Here is a 19,252-nt window from a genome sequence, read left to right as displayed (position 1 = left end):
CCTGGTGTGTGGGGTAGGGGACATCCTGGGATGCCCCCAGACCCTGCCGCAGGGACGCCCCGATGTGTGGGGTGGGGGACAGCCCAGGATGCACCCAGACCCTGCTGTGGGGATGCCCCAGTGTGTGGGATGAGGGACACCCTGGGATGCCCCCAACCCTGCTGCGGGGACGCCCTGGTGTGTGGGGTGGGGGACGCCCCGGGATGCCCCCAACCCTGCTGCAGGGATGCCCTGGTGTGTGGGGTGGGGGATGCCCTGGGATGCCCCCAGACCCCACTGTGGGGACACCCTGGTGTGTGGGGTGGGGGACGTCCCGGGATGCCCCCTGACCCCACTGTGGGGACAGCCCCTGGTTTCCTCAGACCACCCTGCAGCAGCAGCGCTCGAAGTGGGAGCTGGTTCCCGGGAGGATTTGTGCACCGGGACAGAGGGGGTCTGCACCTGGGCAGAAGTGGGGCTTGCCGTGGGTGCGGGCGGGAGCTGGGGAGGGAGCAGACCCCGGGGCGGCGCAGTGGGGAGAGCCAAGCCCCCCCAGCCTCCTGCGTCGCGGCGGGGCAGCAAGGCACGCTTCCCGGCTGAGTGCCCACACTCAGCCGCCCAGGAGCCGGCAGTGACACCTCGAGCCCCGCGGCCAGCGCCAGCTCAGCCCATCGGCAGCGGGAGCTTGGGCACGGGGAGAAGCGGCAAAAAAATGCTCGGCCTCTTCCACATCCATGTCCAGCTCCAAATGGGGCCAGTAACAGAGAGTGCCCTGGGCACAGGATGGCAAAGACGGATGCAAGGATCCCCGCGTCCCTCGTCCCGTCCTGTCCCCGGCCTGCCCGCAGGCATCTCTCCTCTAGCTCTGCATTCCCATCACGCGCCAGCCCCGCTCGCTCCGGCTTCCTCCCCGGCATGCGGCGCTCGCGCTGACCCCCGCCTCTTCGGAGGCATTAGTGTTCAGCGCCGGGGAGGAGAGCGCCAGGAGGGAGAGCCGCAGCCCGGAGCCCTCGAGGGTCTCAGCTGCGGCAGCAGCACGCGGCGCTCGCCGGGCAGGGTCGGTGCAGAGGGCAGCTCCCTGCTCCCTGCCCTCCAGCCAGGGACATGCTCAGCCAGTGCGCGGAGGACTGGCACCCCTGGAGACCTTGCTCCGTGCACACCAGGGGTTTTGATGCCCGGGTGGCAGGGCCCGAGGGGCTGTCCCCATCCCCTCCGACCTGCAGCCCTCCAGYGCTCCCGGCCCATCCCTGCCCGGAGCGCCCTGGGTGCAGGGCTTAGCTGGGGTGCCCGGGGCTCACAGAGATGGGGGGGGCCATAACAGGCCACATCAGGAGATGCTCCAGTGCCAAACGCCCCGTGGCGCCTGCCCCCACCACCCTGGCTGCATTTCGCACTGGGCTTGTGGCCTCACGCAGTGCCGGGCCACGGGGACGTTTCAGGTGGCAGGTCTGAGATGGGGCTCGGGTGGGCTGGAGCCGGGGCCGGGGCGAGGAGGCGGCAGGGGCCGTGTGCGTCATAACGTCAGCTCTGTACTGAGAAGCGCCCATTAAACAGCAGTGTCCAACTCCCTCCGGCTGCCGTTCTTCCGGGGCACACATCCTGTCAGCCCGGCCGGCTGCTCCGGAGTCGCGCAGGGCTACTCTCCAGGGGACTGCTGGGGTCCCCAGYGCCGCCTCGCTGATGAGTTTGGGCTCAGGTCCCTGTCCCACCAGGTGGGGACCTGGCCACCACTGCAGTCACCAGGCTCATGGGCAGCAGTCTGGCAGGTTTATTGAACGTGAATGAAGCATCTCCAGCTTGTGGAGGAAACCTCTCCCTTGCCTCTGCTGAAGATGCACTTATTACCCTGCAAGCTCTCACCAGCTCTCACAGGCTTGGCTCCGCACCCTGCAAGCTCAAGGTTGCATCCTGCATCCTCAGGTGTTTTGCAGCAGAGCTGGGAAACTTGAAAACAGCCCCAAGGCTGGGGACACAAAGCGTCCCTGGGAAGAGGCATCTCAGGGACAGGTCCGCATGGCTGGGAAGCTCCTCCAGGGGTAGCAACATCCACCAAGCATCCAGGAAAAGCTGCGGCTGCTGCTAGCGGTGCTGGGGAACCAGGCTGCCAGCAAACCCAGGATCCTAGGGGGGATTAGGAGGGCTATTACAGAGTGAGGCAGGGCAGGAGGGGGGAGAGAGGGCAGGAAGGCTGCCCTGTGTCTGGCCACAGTCATGGTATGCTGCCCTGGCACCTGTAGGGTCTCCCAGGACACAGAGATGCTTGTGGTCCTCGCTCAAGTCCCTCTTCTGTGCCTGCTGCTCCTGCCCTGAACTCCTGAGCGAGACACACGCAGTGCCTGTACTAAGGCTCTTGACAGAGGGACTTTTTGCTAGAAGCTGGCCTTTCCATGCTCTTTTCACACTCCAGGTCATGCACACAGCTCTGCCCATGGGTGAAGCCCCACTTCTGTGAGCAGGATTTCTCTCCAGCACTGTCCCGCTTAGCTCTAGACCCATCAAGGAGACCCATGTTTGCTCTGCAATGAGAAGATGATCCAGTGCAGGAGAGCAAAGCTGCAATTTTCCCTGCATGAAGCATGTGCTCCTGCGCAAAACAGTCCCATTAGCAGGTTCTTCACACCCTCAGGCTGAGCAGGGAAAGGCAACGTCCAGGGGAGACAGCTCCCATCGCCCGCAGAGTTTCTTCAGTGCAGGAGGCTAGCAAGGGGTGAACTGAGCTGCGTGCAGTGGGTGACTCGGATATTACAGCCGATTCCCATAGCTGTTGTTCCCAAGTAAGAGGGGCTGCTTTTGGGACCAGAGCACAGCAGTGGTTTCCAGCTGGCCCAATGCAGAAAATCAAGCCTGGGGAGCAGCGGGAGTTTCAGGCCCTGGAAAGCCATATTAGCTGTTAAAGCTCCTGGAAGATGAACCCATCTACCTTGAGGAAGAGGACGGGCAACCTGCCGGATGAGGAGCCAGCTGGTGGTTTATGAGCCTGAAGCAAGGGTGTCTCAGGTGGGAGATGCCATGTGCTCTGCCAGTGTGTAGGGAAGTCCCGAATGTGCCGGGGAAGCACTCGCCTGGGGAGATGATAGTCATTGCTGTGTTATTGCTCCAGCTTGCAAAAGCTGGGCTGAACTGGGACAGAGCGTAGACAGGCCTGGGGGGCCCTGGGGTGGGAAGCACCCGCTGCCTGCACCCCAAATCCATGCTCTGAGCACCCCACAGGATCTACAGGTACCTTGGACATGCCCCACTAAAACCAGTTCCCCCAACCCCCCAGGCCAAGGACCATCCGTGTTCAGCAAAGAGCAAGGAGGTACTCAGCACTTCTGTGCCAGCAGATGTGAAATGAGCTTGTTAGGTCTCAGACCCGGCATGCACGCGCTGCCACGCCTGCCGGGCATCCATCCCCACCTTGCGCAGCTGGCTGGGCTCTGCCCTGGCTCCCTGCAGGGCTGGGCACTGGAGGAGCTCACAGCTCTTCTTCTTTCCACCCTGGGAAGACCACGAAGCAGGCACTCAGGACATGCGGTTCCACCCCAGAGGTGCCATCTCCCAGCCCAGCAGGTGCTCTGCCATTGCAGCTGTGCTGTCCCCATGCATATGGGGCAGGGGTTCCCACAGCGGGGTGCAGGGCAGGGGGTGGTGGGTCCAGCAGCCGTGCAGAGACGTGGCTCCAGCCCCTCTCCCTGCACTCAGTCCCTGGGGACAAGGCACAGGCAGCTCCCCTGGCTCCAGCCTCCTCCGCCCACCCCCTTGCAGCCTCCCTGCCAGGGGACGCAGCCGGCTGGTGTCCCCAGGGAGCCGGCTAGCGAGTGCCGCAGGTGGCCAGGCTGGCCCACAGCCCACAGGGCTGTGCTGCCACCACCGTCACGCCAGTTGCCCAGCCGCAGCTGCAGGTCCCCAGCGAGCGCCTGCCGGGGGGGGGGGGGGGGCAGAGCTCACACTGCATCGCCAGCAAGGGCAGCCTGGCATCCTGGGCAGACATGGGAGGGGGAATGGGCAGGGGGCTGCTGCAGCATCGCTTGGCTGTCGCCCTCTGCCCACCCTGTGGCTGGGGACCCCGGCTGGGCCAGGAGGGGGAATGCGCCCTTGCAGCAGCCTGCAAACCTGCCCCGAATGCGGTGCAAGCCTGCCCCCAAATGCCAGTGCAAACCACCCAAATGCCAGTGCAAACCTCCCCACCGCAGCCCTGGAGGCCCCACACAAAACGTCGGGTGCTCTGGTGGGATTTGAGGCTGGAGCAGGACTCCCTTCGCTGCTGCCCACCTTGCCTGGCACAGGGTGTCCGCGCTCTCCCGGGTGCTCTCCCATGGGGTCCCAGCACGCTGGGTGCTGTGCCAGGGTCCGGGGGAGAGCAGAGCCCCGCTCTGCGGGGAGGCTGCACCCTCTGCTGGGGTGCACAGCCATTGCACGGGGCTGCCGCACCACCCCAGAAACCTCAGCTTGTGGGGAAGATGGGTGCTCGGCCCAGCACCCCAGAGTGCAGGACAAGGCCCTCATCCAAGCCGGGGCATCTGCGTGCTCCATGTGCCCAGGGTTGCGCGAGGTGACCGCGGTGTGCCCCACACCAGAGTCAGCACCCCTCCGGGACACGCGTGGTGAGCCATGTGGACACAGGGGCGGACAGAGGTGACCTGGCAGGCTGAGGCAGCTCTGTTGCAAGCTGTGGCACCAGGCCATCACTGGGGACACAGTGTGAGATGTCAATGTGTCATCCCAGCCCTGCCACGGGGCCGGTTGGGGGGGGTCGCTGGGCAGCAAAGCTGGGTTCTCCAGGCAGCGGGTGACAGTGAGGGTGACAGCTCCCAGAGGTGTTGTCACCCGACGGCCCCAACCATCCACCCCCTCCCCTATCTCGTGGCAGGACCTTCCTTGGGTTGCTCTGGACTGCTTCCCCCCTGCCGGAGCAGGCAGGGAAGCAACTCGTGGGAGGCAGTAACAGCATGCATGGAAAGGGGAGCATCGGGGAGGCACAGATGGCTCTGGGACCTTGGCTGATACTTCCTGGAACGACCTCGTCACGACAGAGAGGGGGAGCCGTGAGCTTGGCTGCGGTCCTGACAGGGGCAGGGCCCTCCAGGGAGACCCCCAGGTGGGCTGGAGGGCACGGGGGCTGCAGTGGGAGGCAAGGGGCAGGGGTGAAGCCCCCCCCTTGCAGCAGAGAGGTGGCCACAGGGTGTCGCCCCTGCACTGCGCCCAGGAGCGTCCGGTGCTACTTCTGGATCTGCACACCTGCACACCATCCCCGGCTGCAGCACCAGGGATGGAGGCACAGCCCTGGCATTGACAGCCGGGGCCAAAAGCATGCCACGAGAGGGTCCTGATGGAGCAGACAGGCTGGCATCATCCTGCCGGCTGTGCCTCTGTCCCTGTTCCCATCCCAGGCTCCCTGCAACTGCTCCAAGCATAGGGCAGACATGGCAGCCCCAGCACGAGCGGACATATCTTGGTGTGGCGGGACCCTAGGGCTGTCCCCAGGAGCCCCTTCCCACCCTGGGAGAGGACAGTGTCCCCTGGGGAGCTGTTTGGTCCAGGATGCCATGGTTTGGGTGCTGGACTGTGGATTTCAGCATCCCTCCCCGCATGGGGAGAGGCAGGAGCTGTGGGTCGCCATCCTGGGGCAGGATGGGGGGGGGGGGCATAGCTGCACCCAGTGGGGCCTGAGCATCACATGGGGCAGCAGTTCAGGGGATTTGGGGGACCTCAAGGTATTAATGTTGCTCTTTCCTGCTCTTCCCCTGCTCCATCTGGCACCTCCACGAGTGACTACTCAATGGTGCTGTGGTGTCCTGTACCCTGCTCAGACCCTCTTGGGTCTGCCAAGTACCCCCTTAGGAGTGAGCAGCTCTTCGCCTGCCCCATCCTCTCTGGACGGTCATCCTGTGTCTGTAGGAGGTCATTGGCTTGACTTCTGTGGAAGTGGCACAGAAACGGACGGTGGATGTATGAAAAAACAGGTCACAGTAGTTTGAAGGTGCTGAAGTCCATCCCAGGTTGGTGGCTCTGAACCCTGCCAGACATCCAGCACTTTCAGTCTGCCAAAACCAGCCAGGAGTTCAACTTTCTATGCCAGCTGAGGACCAGAAACAGTTCTGGAGACTCAAAATGCCTGGGAGGGAAGACCCCCCTTCACTGCCCTGTCCCCTGTGTGGGCAGTGGGAGAAGGTGGCTGTGCCAGCGCTGGCAGCAGAGACAGCAATGGAACAGGATCTGCCCACTCTCGCTGCCTGTCCCTGAGCCCATCTGCTGGCCCCATGGCTGTCTGGGCACCTTTGCGGTCCTGAGCAGCTGTGGGGACCGCTGCTCTGGGCACCATCGCAGAACAGCGAAGGATGCTCTGGCGATGGAAATGCAGCCGGACACCAGGAGCTGCGATGGGAGGGTTAGGGACAGCAATGCCCACCAGCTTGCGGGGCGCCTGCTGGGACCAGCCACATGCTGCTTGGGTCCACGGGGAGGGCTGGAGTGAGCTGTACGGGAGCTGAGCACAGGACTGCAGAGAACGGCATCTCCCACCAGCATCTGTCCCCGCAGAGGGACAGGAGCAGCAAGGTGAGCTGCCTCTTTTGGGACACATCCCCCAGGCATCCCGGCCCCGAGGTTTCATGCTCTGATGTGCAGCGAGGACACACTGAACCTGGGCCGCCCACGGGAGCCCACGCTGCGGGGCCACGCACCGCTTTCCTCCGGCATTATCCGCGCTGCCGGCTTCCGCCTCCCCCGCGCTGCCGGCCGGCGGCCCTGACACAGCGCCGGGCTGCCAGACGCCTCCTTCTGTTCCCTACGCGCTCGCCCGCCACGCTCCCGCTTTCCTCCCCACGGCTGCCGCCGGCACAGCCAGGCGCGGGGACACGCGGCGCCCACGCTGCGCCTGGCGGAGAGCGGGCGGCAGGAGCGGCGCTGGGGCGAGGGGGAGGCACGGCGCGGCGCCCGGCATGGGAAGCATCTTGGTCCCTGCTGCGGCTTAGATGGAGGCAGTGACAGAGCAAGCGATGCTGCCGCCGAGCAGGGCGGCATCAGTGTACGGTCACCCGGGGGCACATGATGACCCAGGTGCCTCCCTCCATGCCCTCTGCACCCTCCTGCTCCTATTGCCCCAGCTGCACAGGGGGGACCAAGAGGTGGCACAGGGGATGGTGGCCATGGGCTCCCATGCGCTGTGCCCAGCCGTTCCCCGTCTCCACAGCCACCTGCGCCTGGATCGATCCTAAAGCAACCGCTATAGGAGGGAAAAGATTCAGTGCCGGGCAAAGGTCCTGCCTTCTCATTTTGGTGGTGCCCGTGGTCCCTTCTGCCTTTGGAGACCCCCATGTCGGGGGCACTCGCACAAGGCATGCGATGGGACACTGGTAACAGGGCACTAGTCCAGGCTCTAGACTAATATGGGAGCCCCATGGGGCCAAAACTTATCCTGGCTGGCCAGGGAAGGAGGAAGGCAGCCAGGATACCTGGAGAGCACAGATTTGGGTCAGAGCCAGTCCAGAAAGCCGGTGCAATGCTCGGCATTGACGGAGACACCCAGCTTGCACACCTTGAAAGCAGCCGGCCGGAGACACGGAGCCCATCCGGTTTTACCTGCCAGCCCACGCCAGAGGCCGGGATGGCAAAGCAGCCCCTCCTGGGAGGGGACTGGTGCTTGTCCCGGCCCTCCACAAGCCCCAGTGGTGTGCAATCGAGCCGTTCGCTCCCTGCACCCAGGCAGCGGGGTTAGGCGCTTGCTGCCCCTCTCCGTTGGCAGAGCACCGGTGAGGGTAGTAAAGGATGAGGCCCTTAATATTCAGCGCTGGGCACCTCGTTACCCAGAAGGCAGTCGGAGACCAGCAGCGAAGCGAGCCGGGGGCTGGAGTGATTGCTTCGCGAGGCGCTGCTATATCTGTCTAGCTTGGCTGAGCGATGACTAAGGGAAGGACATGAGAGCAGTCTGCAAATACGGAGCTTGCAAACAGCCAGGCAGAGGAGGAATTATTTAGGCTGGAGCGCGGGGGTGGCGAGAGGGGGATCAGAAGGCGATGGATAGAGGGAAGGTGGAGGCTGGGTGGGCTGGTTTGGCAGCACCCCCCACCGGYGCGTGGACACCAGGTACCGGGCTGSGGAAAAGAGGCCCGAGAGCTGCGGGACTGCTCCCAGCACACCTTTGCCAAGGCAAGAAGAGATTTCCAGCCAAAGGGGTGCCCTGCCCTGGCCCCAACCCAATAGCCACCACCTCCCAGACTCTGGCTTGGRGACCTGCTGTTAGTACTGAAGAACAGCCAGCATCTCTGTCCAAAATCCCAGCCAAAGGGACCATCCCTCTATATGCAGGATGCCCTGAGCAGGTCCATGTTGCAGGATGGATCCCTGTGCAGAGATGCTGGTGCTGAGGTGTAAAAGGGCCACCAGCATGGCCTGGAGCAGAGAAACCCTCAGGCAGGAGAGGCCTGCTGTGTCCCAAAGCCTGCATGTAGTGATGAGGTGGCCCCAGTCTGCTCTGAAGGGACCCATACGCACAAAAATGCCCCGCAGCTGCCTGCACGGGGCAGGCCCATGCACAGCCTCGGCCCTGCCCTGCCACGACACGCRGGCAGCCAGACAGCAGGGTATTTGCAGGAGCTATTTCTGCTCTCCGTGGGGCTGTGCCGCTCATGCTGCGGCCAGCCGAGTGCCTGCAGACAGACGACACCACTCCTGCAGTCGGGACACCTGTGGGGGGACGCGGGGCTTGCAGGAATTCGCCTCGGTGCCTGCAAAGCTATTCCAAAAGCAGGGAGAGGAAGGTGATAAAATGCCCYTGCTGTGCAGTGTCTCTCCCAAGCCCCTACCCAGCCCAGCAGCGCTCTCGTTTGAGCAGCCAGTGCACGACGGAAATCCAAGGCAGGAGGAAGAGATGTTGAGATCCAGGCACTCAGCATCCTCAGGGATGGATCCTTTCCCCTGGGAAGGAAGGGACCCCACAGCCTGAGCCACTCGCCCAGCTTGGACAGCTGACAGGTACCAAGCCTAATTCCCTGGGTCACCTCATGCTTTGGGGGCCATAGCAGGAYGGAGAAGAGCAAGTCAAGCACTAGGAGCCAGGGCTGCTACTGATACTTCGGCTGGCCCATCCTGCCTCTTTGGTCTGCACATTGCAACTCTTCTCCCTGCTCTGCAAAGGTTTTGCAACACAGCTTGGGCAGAAACATCCCAAAACAGCTGCTGTTTCAAGCTGTGCGAGCCTGCAAGCTGGTCTGTGCATGGGGAGCAGAGCCGGGCCCACCACTGCTTCGCTGAGGAACGCATGTGCTCTCCACCCCTGTCCAGCCTAAGAGGATGTTTGCTAAAGGGAGGATCGTTTTTAACCCATTTTTAAATAACTTACATCCAGGAGTCCACAAAGGGGCTAACAAGGATGTCTCTGGCTCGCTTTAATGATGCGGATGAGTGGCAGAGCTGAAAGGTGTTTATTATGGTCAGAGGAGTCAGGATGAGGTCAGGTATGGGCCTGTCAGTCTAACAACTATGGGCTACAGGACAGGAATGTAATCCAAAACCCTGCAGAAAAGGAGCTTAAGGAGGGGGAGATAACTCGGCACCGGTCACCGTGACATTAGACTCATGCTTTCAGCAGGGCTTGTCAGATAATCCTGGCTTCTTTATTTGATGGCATTACAGATCCGGGTACTAAAACACCACTGCAGACATACGAGGCCGCTGACGAGCTCCGTGACGGAGGCTGAAGGGTGAGCAATACCGGGGAAGCACTGGCAAGGCCGAGAGCTGCCCCCGGGGACGCGGTGGCCAGCAGGAGCCGTGAYGAACGGGGCACTCGAGCCAAGTCCCAAAGGAGTTTCCCGGTCTTCGGAGGGCCGCAAGAGAGTATCGGGTCATGGCTGAGGGGCGACCAAGGGCTAGAGGCAGAGTCCGGCCGGGGCTGTCATCGAGCCCGAGAGGCAGCTCCCAAGGGCAGCAACGCCTCCGCCACCGCCTGGCCCCTCCGACCCCGCCGGGGTGACGTGCCGTCCCCGGGAGGCCGCGCAGCGAGGAGGGATTTGGCGGCCGGGGCATCGCCCCAGCCTCGTCTCCAATCTGCTCATCCTCCAAGCAACCGAACATCCTCTTCTGACACCCTCGGCGTAGCCTGGCAACGGCGGCAACGGCATGGCAACGGCGGCAACGGCATGGCAACGGCGGCTGCTGTAGGAGAGGGAAAATGTCAGGCAGATTGCCCCTAGCCCGGCCGGCCTCTGGGCTCGGGCTCGCGCCAGCACCAAAGGGGCTCCATCTCCTCCAGGCACCCATGTTATCCCTGGGCAGCAACTCCTGCAGTCTCTGGACACGATGGACCCTGCAGGCCTCAGCACCTTCTTTCCTCATCTCCTGGGATGGCATGAGATGAGTTGGTGGGTCTCAGCCCAGGTCCTTCAGGGCCCTGTGTCTAGGCACGGGCATGCTGGCTGGCAGCAAATGGAAATGCCGTGCGGCGCCGTACGGTGCTCCCGAGGATGCACCTGGGTTTAGCAGCCGGGCTGCCGAGGGGGTTCAAGCCCCAAGGCGCAAACCTACCCGCTCGCTGCAAGGGGAGAGGCAAGGGGCAGCACTGCCCCCCTGTAGGGCCCTTCCCCATGGCCAACCCTGTCTTGCCTCCTGCCTTCCTGCCCAGCCGAGCGGTCTCAGGCTCGGAGCAGGGGGCGTTCAGAGACCAGAGCTCTTCTCGACAGCGCTGGCTGCCCTCCATCCTGCCCAGCCTGCCGCCAGCCTCTCCGAGAAGCCGGGGGCAGAGCAGGTGCATGGAGAAAAGCCTGATTTCCTCCCAAACATCTCTCGGAGCAAACACCTGGCTCTGCATCTTGTTAGAGGAGCACAAATTCAGGACACTGAGGACACCAGTCTCTCCTTTTTGCTGCCAAGGGCTCTTTCCCATGGCTGGTCCATCCATCCGCCCGGGCCCAGCCCTCGGAGCTCCCTGCCTGGCAGCAAGCCCTCCTGCAGGGAGGAGGAAAGGCACTGGCATCCCCGGGGAATGGGGGAGCTTAGGGCCGTTTCGCCAGGGGGGACGTCACCCCGGCGGCGGGCAGGGCCGGCGGCGGGAGCATCCCCCTCTCCCAGGGGAGGGGATGCGGCGGGGGCGTCGGAAGTTACACAACGCTGYGCCGAGCAGACAAGGCAGCGAGCAYGGCGGGGGCGCGCGAGCCCCCGGAGTGAATTCCCTGACGTGGCAAACATCTCCCGAAGCCCCCTCGACACCCACCTGCACACGCAGGCACGAGCCCACGCGCATACGCAGGCACGAGCCCACGCGCCGGCACACGCCTGCCTCTAAAGGAAAAGCCTCGCCGGAGTCAGTGCTGCAATAGTGAATTGCCTCATTCATTCAGCCTCTCCGGAAGCTTTGCCTGTACTTGTACATGCAAACATACGCACAGGGAGGCATGTGCGCCAGACGCGTGTGCACAYGCGCACGCCCCCCAGGAATCTCCCCCTCCGGCCATCTTCTCCACCATCCGCTCCCAAATGCTTGCACAGTCTTGCACACACATGCACACGTGTGTCTTTTCACGCATGTCCATGTCCTGCAGGCAGAGAACCCATCCCAGTTGCCATCAGCGCAGGGGATTCAGGGACRGAGCGAATCTTTGCAGCAAATTTCTGCAGCCCTCTTCACAGCGTGGCAAGGTGACCCCACACATACACCTTGCTACAGGTGATGCTGCGGCAGCGAACCCCTCGCTATGGCCTGTACAAACACAGGCGGGTCCCCCCAGGCACACGTAGACACACATGCACATGAGCACACCCCCAGCAAAGCCTAACCCCAAAGCTACCTGGAAGCAGGAACCCAACGCAGAGGCACAGCGGGACACAGCTCTGGCACAGGGTACCACGCCTCACAGCCAAACCCCTTCTCTCAGGGTCACCCCAAGATTATAGCCCCCTGAAAAACAAGGAAGTGTTTCCCTTTCCTGGACTAGTGGCTTATAAAATCCACAGCTCTTTCCCTCCTCCTGCCTCATGCTGCTGGACCCCCCGGGATTTCCCCTCGCAATGGGGGCTGCTTTCCAATCCCACCCCCAAAAGCTACAGCAGGACCTGGCAGGGGTTGCGCAGGGTCCCCAGCCCTGCAGTCCCCATGGGAAGACGAGGCTGTCTCTCACCGTTGTGGACAGGTGCCTGGGCCCTGCAGGTGACACGCACGTGATGTGTGTGATGTGTGCCTGCACAGCATGGCGTGCGCACATGACCAGTAACATTTATGTGCATCGTGTGGCACATTAGCATCGCGTGTGATATGCACATGCACAGCATGCAACACATGCACGTGTGATGTGTGTACATCACACGTGCACGATCCACGATGTGCAATGCCCAGTGACACATCTGTGCAACATGTGCGATGTGTGTGCATGCATGGCATGCGTGACGCACACATGTGGCAGGCGTGCACGTGCTCTGCCTCCGAGAGAGAACTGGACCAGTGCGTGTAGATACCACTTCCCTTCRTAAGTGGCCAGAAGACCGGCCTAAAAACAGACACCTCCATTTCTAGTTTGGAAAGTCCGGCCTGGGATTCTCACCTTCCTCCTCCTCTCCCTCTGTGGCAAACGCACTCCCCTGTGACGCACTGTCTTGCAGCACACATCTGCATGCCACCCAGGGCAGAGGTAACATGCACGCACACATGTGCACAGGCCCGACATGCTCCGTGGTGCATGGGTCTGTAGAGCCCTTTTGCTGGTCCCCGGGGGTTTGGCACACACATATGACATGCAGCCATCCCCAGGCAGCAGCCAGGGCAGCGAAAAGCCTGCAGCCTGCCTGCCCGGTCCTCAGTGTGACCCTGCTCTGCCCCGAGCATCCTTACATAACTCCAGCTAAGTGTGGAACAAGCCACCGCACCGAGAAGGGAGATGGAGTGGATTCAGCTCATTTCTTTTCCTAGAATATCTTCTTTTTTAAGCCTCATGAGGTGCCTGAGAAAACATTCCATCTCCACCTCCCGCCCCCTCACCTGGCAGCCTCCCAGCAGCATGGAGCCGCGATGCGGGAACGGCAGCCGGCACAGCGCGCGCGCAGCACCCATGGACGCGGCCTCGTGCCACGCTTGCACAGGCTGGCACCTTGCCTTGCCCACACTGTATGGGCAGGTCACAAGTGCCCGACCCCAGCCCTCCTCAGCGGGCTACAGCCGCTCCTCCAGCCTCGCTGTCCCAATCACTGAGGGGCAGCGCTGGGTGAACGCTAGCCTCTGACAGCCTGCAGAGGTGCGCCATGGCCAGAGAGGTCCCTTTAAGGAGAAAATCGTGGTCTTCACCCCCTGAAGCAGACCTCCACCAGCTGTCTAGCACCCCACACACCTCCTTCCAGCACACCTCTTTGCACCCCAGTGTGCATGGACAGAGGGTACCACGGGCAGAGCGCAGCCCAGTGGGTCTCTGTCCTGCTTTCTCTCCACCCTAGGCTGGAAAGGAAAAGCCGATGTACCTAGCAGGCATCATGGGACGCACGGGACAGACACATGGTCCAGTTCTCCTCTCTGTTGCTGTCACAGAGGGGTGTTCAGGAGCTCTTGCAGCAGCGACCCAGCTCAGAGAGCAGCTTCAGCTCTGCACACCAAATGACACGCACCTCAAGGAAGCAAAGGCATCAGCTCCCATAGCTCAAAACCTGCAGCCCTGCCCCCATCCACTCCATCATTGAATTTTATTCCAATTCCACTTTGAATATTCCTTACTTATTTTTCTCAGCCTTACACAGAATGTGAGGCCAGATACGTGGGCTTGTATTTGCCCAGATCACTTTTCCCTTTCACAAACATAGGCTCTGCATTTGCTATGCCCCAGTCATTCAACACCACTCCAATCTTATGTATTAAAGACAGAGGTTTGCTGAAGAGGAGACCTGTAATTGTGTCAGCGTGCGGCAGCTCTCCCAGGGCCTGTGGTGGAGTTTAGCCCGTCTCCCCAGCTCGAGCACATTGAGCACTCAGAGCTTTTGTTCCACTCCAGCAGTAACAGTTTCTCCTCCCCACCTCCCTCCCACTCTCCACCCTGCTTTGGGCTGCACATTCAGTGCTGCTGCCCTTGCTGAAGATTGAGGCAAAGGGGGGAATTGGTTTGAGGCCATATTCACTGGAGCACTAATTCTTCCAGCCCTTCGTCATGCAGGGACGCTGCTGCTGCTTTCCTTGTTCTCTTCCTAGCTCCATGGCCCCGTAACTTTCTTCTCTTGGCTTACTCTCTTCCAACAAGTTGGAGCATAACATTTGCCAAGTCTCTCTTTAACTTTAATCCACTGCCATCCCTAACCGGGCTGAGATACAACGCTGGCCTCTGCTTCCCCTCGTCCTTGCTGCCGCTGGTCTTTGGCTTGTCCAGAGCTCACCACTGGCATTGCGCTGAGCATCCCCCATGGGCATGTGGGATTCGGCCCCCACAGCCAGGCCAGCCTGCCAGAATGAGACAGGCAGCAGTCCAGCCGGAGACAACTGCAGCCAGCTTTATCTCGGGCTCCAGGGGCACCTTGCAGCACCTCTCAGCAAAGCTCACCAGGCAGGCACTGAACTTGCTCAACCCAATGCCTTGGGCAACAGGACATGGCTTTGAGAATAAGAGTCCCAGTGCTCCAGATGTGGCCCCACAGCCGGACAGCTGCACAGGGCCTCCAGGCCACCTCTCATCCCCAGAGCATCCTAACCCTGATGAACAAACAGCCCCTGCAGAGCCCAGGCTCCCAGGGCTGCCGGAAAGGGTTGGTGCATGCTGGGGAACAGCTGAAGCCAAACTCCCTGCTCTGTCCAGTCTCAATTCAGAGAGGAGCTTGGGACCCTCTCTGCTTTCAGGGTGTCTTCTCAAGTCAGTGTTTCAGAGGGGGCTGGAGCAAGCCCAGAGTGGTCAGCACAGCCAGATACGAGTCCAAATGCTGCCACCAGGGCCTGCATGATACACACAACAAATAGGAGCCCAATCTCACCCTGAGCAACTGCAGGAGGAGCAGGACAGCAGCTTTCCAGGTGCCTTCAAAGCCACATGGGCAAGGYAGATCTCCTTTCCCCAAGGAGCTGGGCAGTGCATCCAGCAAAACCTGTGCACAGAGCACCCACCACAGATGCCTGTCAGCAGAGGAGCCCCCATTCCTTTGAGAAAGGCTGRTGCCAAGTCACACGTTCACCAGCTGTCAGCTCCTCTTTGCATGCTCTCCTGACCCAGTGCTGCCTAAGGACCATCTATCTGGGTTGCAGGGACATGAACAGGGTATCTCAGCATCCTCCAGCACTCTGGAGGTAGTGCTTGGGRGTATTCCTCCTTCCCCTTTTCCTTCTGCAAAGGGAATCTTTGCTGCTTTACCTGCCCACTGTCCATGATTTCCCTGGACCAAGGAGACAGGATGCTTAGGAAGCAGCAAGATCAGAGGGGCTAATAAATATAGACTGAGAGARGGGAGGGGAACAGTCTGGCACCACTGTAGCACCAGCTGAGTCTCTGGCCTGGGTCCCATGCAGAACATTGCCTGTCTCCCATGACGATCTCTGAGCATCTGCCTGTCATCAGGCCTGGGCAGTCACAGGGAAGGCAGTTCAGGAGCCAATGAAGATGAGAAAAACAGAATAAAGGCCAGCCAACCTCTCTTCCAGAAAAMTGGACTTGCCAGACAAACACCAGGTCATTTTTTAAAGTGACCACAAATTTGATAACTCCACAGAGGTATTAAGCTTCCTACAAGTTAACTGGGTACCACTTTGTGTCCTGATTAACTAGCTAGATTTCACCAGAGTCAGTTCATTTAGGAAATTAAGAATTAGATGCCAGGCAGATTTGCAAAAGGAAGAGCACATAAAAAAAATAAGACACATCCTAGTAGAAATGGCARGGACTGGCTCTGGCCCTGACAGTATCCATGACTGGCCACAATCATCAGGCCAGCATCCCTGCTGGGGACACCTGTGGATGCCCATGCCCTGAAAAGCAGGGACTTGGGATGTATTTAAGGCTAAGACTCCCCAAATGACAAGGTGATTGGAGAAACTAAAAGACCTCAATGCATTTGGCACCCAAAAGACGACYGGAAGTAACTTGGTTAAGTAGTAACACAGTAAGAGCCTTCCCTAGGAGAAGCTATCRGGTGCTACAGGACACTTGCTGAGAAAAACAAGTTTAAAATCAAGCCAAGACAAGCTCCAGCACATGGTTTCAATGTGCACATGGGTCCCTAGAGGCAACCAGTGCTATTCAGGCTTCTTATAGTAAGGCTGGGCTCCCTTCTTGGGGGATGCATGAGGTTATAGATGGGTAGCCRGGAGGATGCAAAGGCTGCAGAGGTGCTGCTGGGGCTCAACTACCACCACACCTTCTCACCAGAGAGCGTCTCAACTAACAGACCAGAGTTCAAGAGCTCTAGATTCAAGTCCCATGTCTGTTATTTGATTCCTGTAGCAACCTGGGACAACTCACTATGTTCACACCTTACCCCCTGCAAGCAGGGATGGGGACACATCTTCCCTTGTCTTTCACCTGCTCAGACCGCAGGCTTGCAGGGACTGCTCTCAGGAGGSGCTTTCCCAGCCCACATGCCCAGTTTAGACAGACATATTGGTGACTGGGGATTGTGCAACTGGGGAGGTCAGGCCCCAGAYCAAGGTGTTCAGAGGCAGGATTTGCCTGGGAGAGCCTTGCTCTGCCCCAAGACAGCCCTGTCCTACAGTGCTGCAGCAGTTCCCAAACAGTCATTTCATCCCACTCCCACACCCCCTGCCCTCTGGCCACTCCAGAGGAGTTTCTGGGCACTGCAGAGGGCTGCATCCTCCCACATGCTGCTGCCCACTGCCACTCAGAGACACTCACATCTCCTCCACCTGCTAGATGCATATGACAGGAGAACCCAGACAGGCTCATCACAGAGCGCTCACAAAGGTCAGCATGAGAGGAGGTCTCCGGTGGGGGCCCGTTCCTGCGACGCAAGGGCCGCGTGCCAGCACCGGCTGGGAACCACTCGAGAATAGAGGCAGGAAGAAAAAAAATAGCCCAGCTGGCAGCACAGACGTTGCCGGGAGAGGAAGCGGCAGGTTGAGACAAGGACACAGCTCATTATGCCACCCCCGCAGGTGCACAGCACAGAGCAGAGCGGTCGGCTCCGCTGCCGCCGGCAGCATGCTGGCAGGGGGGAGCAGCGGCCAGCGTCTTCAGCACCAGCCAGAGAGGACAAATTAAACACCATCATTAGCACTAATAGCAGCTTCTATCTCCTTCCTCCTGCTCAGCCTCAAGAGACTGGGGAAGCTCTGATGAGACACAGAGTGCCGTGAGGACATGGAAGAGGCTGCTAGAACAAGCTCTTCTAGTGCCGTCTCTGTCCTTGGAGGTTTTCAAGGCCAGCCTGGATAAAGCCCTGAGCAACCTGGTCTGATCTCATGGCTGACCCTGTTTTGAGCAGGAGTTTGGACTAAAGACTCCCTGAGGACCCTTCCCACCTGACTTTTCCTAAGATCCTAGTGCCCAGGGCTGAAGAGGCACAAGCCTGCCTCACGCTGGGGCTAGCAACAAAGTCAGGATTACTGGGAGCTGGCAAGAGTCACTCCAGTTTAGTGGCTTCCTCAGTGGACAGGCCAGGGGCTGGATGAGCCCAGAGGTACAAGGTCCCCATGCCCATGGGAAAGGGCTCACCTGCACAGACAGGAGTTTCTGCAGGGATGAAGACCCAAGCCTGACCTAGAAGGTGACCCACCAACATCACCTTGGAGTCACATCAACCTCAGGCCACAGCCAAGGCACCAGCAGGTGGGAACACAGCATTAATTCCAGGAAAATCCTGGGCATTGATGTTTTGCAGCTCTTCCCTCATCCTGCAGCTCTGGGTGAGGGAAAAGGAGGGTGGTATCTCCAGGGACGGGAACAGGCAGGAAGGAGAGACAGCACCRAATACGTGGGCGCTGCTCTAGCTGTGGAGAACTGAGTACAAACCCTGCCGCTGCCAAGCCCAGTGTCCTCAGATGAATCTCTCAAGCTCGCAGAGCCACAGTTCCCAGAGACTTCCCCACACTGTGTTGTGGCAGGGGAGTCTGAGCAGGGCTGTGGGCACTGCACTGGTGGGAAAGAGCTCCCCTCTGTGCAGGATTGCACCCTTGCTCCTGCCCTGTCCACTGAACCAAGCTAAGGTCTGCCCACCCTGGGCAGGCTGAGCTCTCATCTGCGAAAAGCTCCCGGAAGACCCCTGCCAACCACACTCTGTAGGGGTGGCAGGACCAAGGGGAGCATCTGTCCCCTGGGGCTGTCCTTCATGCTGGGGACGAGGGCCGAGCAACGCCTCGTTAGCTGGTAATCAAGACAAGACAGGCAAAGGGGTGCACAGTAGCAGGGCCCCATTCACACTGCCTGCTTTAGGCACAGCCCCAGCATGTCCCACCTCCTTCCATCACCAGAAGCAGACCCAACAACAGCCCGGGTTCAATGCTCTGACAGGCTGCCTGTGCACARCCCAGAAACACTGACTCAGTCTCCCTCAGCGATGGGAAATGGCACCTCAGCTCCCCACATCTCCTCCAGCTCAGAGGAGGCTGCAGCAGTGTCAGAAGTCTCCTTTGGACCTTTGCAGCAGTGTCACACCAGCAATGAATTCACTTAGGACCCAACACTTCRGAAGAAAGTTGCACAGCTTGGTGCCCACATACACTACTCTGACCTYCAAACACCCAAGTAATAATGTAATATATTTTAACAGAAAAAACACGCTGCTGCTCAGGGCAGAGATCCCYGAGCTTCCCACTCCCTCTGGGACAGAGGCCAACAGCCAAGGCCTTGGGAAGAGCTTAAGATAAAGTTGAGCACATCACAATGCTTCCCCACAACATGCTCCCACACTCCAGCAATCTGTAGCCCAGGGATTTCCTGAGCCAGAAGCACCATTGTTTGTGCTCACCAGTCTTTTCTGGGTTTTCTTTCCAGAAATTTGCTTAATTGCCTTTTGATCCCAGGCAAGTTTTTCCAGTCTTACACACACAGCAAGGCTGGCACTTYCACAAGTTAATCCCATGTTGCTTCAAGAAACATGCTCCTGCCCTGAGGTGCCACTGCCTATTTCAGCACGTGATGCCATGCAGGCTCTTTATGGGAAGAGAGCTCAAGAAATCTTTCCCTGCTTACCTTCCCTCAGCTACACATGATTTTATTATTCTCCGTCATGCCTCCTTCAGTCATCTCTTCCCCCAGACGGAAGAGAACTAGTTTATGTAATTGTTCCTTGTATGGAAACCACTTCATACCTTTAATTATTCATGTCACCCTTCCCTGCACTTTCCTAGCTCTACTTTAAAAGGGAGCCGGATGTTCTGGTAGACGCAGGC

This window comes from Apteryx rowi, unplaced genomic scaffold (assembly GCF_003343035.1).
Source record: "Apteryx rowi isolate R43461 unplaced genomic scaffold, aptRow1 scaffold_289, whole genome shotgun sequence".
Taxonomy (NCBI): Eukaryota; Metazoa; Chordata; class Aves; order Apterygiformes; family Apterygidae; genus Apteryx; species Apteryx rowi.
This window is presented reverse-complemented; position numbering follows the sequence as displayed.